Here is a 5,000-nt window from a genome sequence, read left to right as displayed (position 1 = left end):
TCTGAATGAGGCTCTGATTTCACCTAGTGATGAAGCTCGAGCCCAAATTTCGCCTGAATGTTTCTCGGACCCTCTCAGTGGGAGAAATTTCACAAGTTTTTACCAGAAGGTTCTACAGGCTGCTACAGAGGAGACTCTCAGAAGAGAAGATTTCAGGATTTTCATTTGTCACAAACATAGTTATATACAGAACACAACTTCACTCCCAACCTGTGCATCAGTACAAGAGTTATTCAATATAAAGAATATGAGCAAGAAGGAGAACAGAAGCAGAAGAAGGTAGAAGAGCGATACCCTAACCCTTCAATCCTTCACCCCTAATAATAAACAATAAACATAAAACTCAATTCAACTTTAGTTCAACATGCTGCTTTTCACTCTGGACATTGTCTCAAAGCAAATTCGATTTCTAAAGTCTGTAAAAGCAAAAAGTAAAAAAAATGTAATTATAGCAATAAGAATTACACAAATATAAAATTAAAAAAAATTGAAATAGAAATAAATAAAAAAACAAAATACTAAAATATGAAGCTGTAAATATTCAAAGAAAAAAAGAAGCCTTTCTGCAAATTTCATAAAAAAAAAAAACATTAATAATGTGTTCATTTTGCTTCTTGAGCCGAATAAAAACTGTTGCTTTGATTAGCAACATGTTGTGTGACTGTGTGTGTGTGTGTGTGTGTGTGTGTGTGTGTGTGTGTGTGTGTGTGTGTGTGTGTGTTCATCACAGCTGCTTATTAAAAGGTCACAAAAAGATTAAGGACTCAGATAAAATACACACTTTGCATAACTGCACTGTGGATTGAGAAGATGTGAAAGTGAGAAACACTGGAGTGATGACAGGAATGCCGGGGGTCCTGCTGAGGGTCTACAGGACCAGAAGATCCACAGGTTTAACAGCTGAACAAAAAGAAGTGAGGTGAAGTTTGGAGTGAATATCAGCTCACTTTAAAAGCACCTGAAGCTGAGTAAAGAGAGACGGAGAGATAATAAAAAACGACAAGAAAACCGGTTTCTCTTTAGGAACCAGATGAAGAGATAGAGATCTGTCTCCTACCTGTAAATTCTCTCAGACTAAATATTATTATTCATTTAATCTGTTCTGCTTCTCCCTCATACACTACATCCCTCCGTCATCTGGAAATCTGACACTGAATCTCTCTCTCTCTCTCTCTCTCTCTCTCTCTCTCTCTCTCTCTCTCTCTGTGTGTTATGTGATTTGTCCTCACTGATATTTCAGTATAAAAGATCAGTTTGTCAGCATGCAGAAATATGAACTGCTCTTTTGTGATCTTATTTATTTATTTGTTTATTGTTTGGTTTATTATGAAAAGTTATTATATTCTCTCATTTTACAACCAAAAAACACAAAAACATCTCATCCAAGGTAGTCCAAATACAGATCGAGAAGTAGACCATAAATATTAATAATAATGATAAGAAGAAGAAGAAGAAGAAGAAGAATCTTTATTTTATATCACCTTTAAAGGTTACATCTCAAAGCACTTTGCAAACAAACAAATAGAAAATAAAATAAACATCAAACATACATCACAAAGAAATCCTGAAAAAAAAAAGAGTTTTAAAAGCAGATTTAAAAACATAAAAGGTTCAGCATGTCAGATCTGCCAATCAGGAGAGAGTTTTAGAGTTTTTGGTGCACAAGAAGAAAAAGCCTGATCACCCATAGAATGCTAATGACTAGCAGGAACCATCAAAGACCAGAAGCAGAGAAGCAGCTGTCTCTGCTGTGAAGCAGACCTTGGAGTGTAGACAGTTAAAATAGTTACTAATAATGTGGTGTCATACCATGTGTGGCCTAAAGTTCAACATGAGAATTATAAAATCAGTCTGAAACCAAAACAGTGTCCAATGAAATGATTTCAAACGGTTTTTAGCAGCTGAATTCTGAACAGACTCTACAATGTGATTATGGTGCAGTTGGTGGTACAGTGTAACTAAAAGGGAGAAGCAGAAGGAAACAAAGACATGAGGATCTCTGGTATAAGAGACGACATGATGTGAGATGTGAGAGTGAGGAGACGACAGCATCCAAATATCCCACCAAACACTCCATATCCATGATCCCTCCAGATCTGCTCCTTTACCTCACAAACACCTACTGACTAAAGACTCCACTACATGAATATGTTTTCAGACTTGACTTGAACACTGAGTCTGTGTCTGAGTCCCGAACACTGATTGGAAGGTTGTTCCATAACTGTGGGGTTTATAAGAGAAACATCTGCCCCCTGCTGGAGTCTTCATTATTTGAGGTACCAACAAATAGCCTGCACCTTTTGATCTAAGTAGGTGTGGAGGATCATCCTGGTACAGAAGTTCACTCAGATACTGCGGTGCGAGAGCGTTAAGTGCTTTATACGTCAGTAGTAGTATTTTATAATCAGTGTGAGATGTAATTGGGAGCAGTGTAGATGATTAAAACAGGGCTGATGTGATCATATTTTCTAGATCTAGTGAGGACTCTTGCTGCTGCATTCTGAACTAACTGAAGCTTATTTCTGCACTTACTCCAACACCCAGACAGTAAAGCGTTACAGTAGTCTTATCTAGAAGGTCTTTGACTGCTGTACACACTGAGACAGAAACACCATCCAGAGATGCTACAGAATCAGAAAGTTTACTTCTAGCTGCATGTGGTCCTAGTAAAAGTACTTCTGTCTTATCTGAGTTGAGGAGAAGAAAGTTATTAAGCATCCACTGTCTAATGTCCTTTACACACTCCTCAACATTGTTAAGCTGATCTCTCACATCTGGCTTTGCTGAAATATACAGCTGTGTATCATCAGCATAGCAATGGAAGCGAATCCCATGTTTATGTATAATTTCACTCAGAGGCAGCAGATATAAAGAGAAAAGCAGTGGGCCTAAGACAGATCCTTGTGAAACACCAAACGAGCAAAACAAGTAAGGAGACAAAACCCTGATCAGAGGCCAATAACAGTCATTTACCACCTTAACTAGCGCCGTCTCTGTGCTATGATGAGGCCGAAATCCTGACTGATACATTTCATAAATGTTATTCCTCAGTAGATGTGAGCAGAACTGCTGTGCTACAACCTTTTCTAGAATCTTGGAGATAAAGAGGAGGTTTGATATTGGACTGTAGTTGGACAGCTGACAGGGTGAAGGTCAGGTTTCTTAATTAGGGGGTTGATAACTGCAGTTTGAAGGATTTAGGTACAAAACCAGTGCTAATGGACGAGTTTATTATTTTAAAACAGGTTCAATGACTTCTGGAATGATCTGTTTGAGGAAACTTGTAGGTAAAGAATTGTTTGATGAAATAAATGAAATGAAAGTGATGGTCCTCATGGCTGTGCAGTGTACACACCTGCATTTTCCACAGTGAGCTTTACAGGCTGGTCGCTGGCGTTCAAGCACATGTGAATGATGAGTAATCACTGATCCAGAGTTAAAGCCTGGACTGAAGAAGAGAGCTGATGACCAGCTCGTGATATCACCCGTTAACCCCTTAATTAACTCAGGGTGGATCTGGATGGTTTAATCTGCTCGCTTTGTGTAACACGCCTCAGAAGTTTATCTGTTTGTTAGAGTTATGTCCTGAAGCTGTGTAGCTGACTGTTAATCCACTCTTCATGAGTTTTTATAGCTCTGATCTTTGACCTCTATTTAAATAAGAGGATGTGTCCACATTGGAGGATGTGTCCAGGTGTAAAAAAGGGTTGGTCCTGATTTCACTGAACCTCTCTAATCCTCATCCTGAAGGGCGACAACCAAAGAGCAAACAGACAGATAAATATGCAAATGATAAGGTTAGGAGTATTGCTGAAACGCAAACGTGCGAGTCCAGGCCGTGAGCTCAGGCCTCAGGATTGCTGCAGGGGTGGAAAACGGGCAACGAAGGCGTGGTGACACTCCTGACAGTTTCTCCAGCGGGTGTGGTGTTTGAAGATCACAAAGCCGTGAGCTCAACACCATTAACAACCTAAAAGGACACCATGATGGATAAACTGACTCCTATTAATAGCACAAAAAAAGATAGACAGAAATAAAAGAGAAAGTCATGTTGTGTTGCCAGAGTGGGGAAGTTCTGTCCAACTAGTTTTAGTTTGAATCTGGGTTGCCAAGTCTAAATAACATTTTCACCCAAAATTCATCTCATAAAACATCAAAACACCTTCCACCAGCTGAAACAGATAATATCAACAGTTTCATTCTCAAGCCTTCATCTCTGATCAGTTTAAAACTTTAACCCTTTAGACTTTGACATGAAATTTCTGGTCACACAATTAACACTTCATGACTCTAAAGTACACAGTTAGAGAAGGAATGGTGTATAACAGTATTACTAGGTGTAAATGTTCCCTTTTGAGTTCCTGGTTCCTCTTAAGGTTTCTTCTTCATGTCATCTCAGGGAGTTTGTTCCCTCACCATCATCACCTCTGGCTCACTCATTAGGATACATTTATTAATTAATTAATTAATTTATTTATTTATAAATGTGCTATACAAATCAAATGAATTGGGAGTGAATTAAAAACAGAAAAGGCTCTGGATATTTTATCTTCTCTTTGTTTTATCTGGAATATTTCGAAACAAAACCCTCAACCGCACATTTTTATTCCCCACTTGATTTAGATGAAACCCCTGAGCGGTGGTTCGTGTAAAGTGTTATAGTAAATACCGCACAGTAACAAATCCAGTAACAGTAACAGAGCGACGTTTATCTACAAATTACTGAATTACAAAAGTCACAAATTATAAAAATCTCAATACATTTACAGTTTTTTAGTTTAGTGGTTTCTGGTTGTTCCAGAGAAAGTGTAAAAGAGCTACGAGCCGTAATCTGATTATTAGTGCTACATTTTAATGATATTGATTTTAAGATTGTAAATAAAAAAATAAATAAAAACATTTTCAGCACCGAAGTTTTTAATTTAAAGTGACATTTACAACAAATAAATAAATAAATGGGTTCCAAAGGTCTCTCTCTATCCCTCCATCCCTCCATCTCT

Source organism: Silurus meridionalis, chromosome 16 (assembly GCF_014805685.1).
Source record: "Silurus meridionalis isolate SWU-2019-XX chromosome 16, ASM1480568v1, whole genome shotgun sequence".
In the NCBI taxonomy this organism is placed as follows: domain Eukaryota; kingdom Metazoa; phylum Chordata; class Actinopteri; order Siluriformes; family Siluridae; genus Silurus; species Silurus meridionalis.
Note: the sequence above shows the minus strand (reverse complement) of the source record.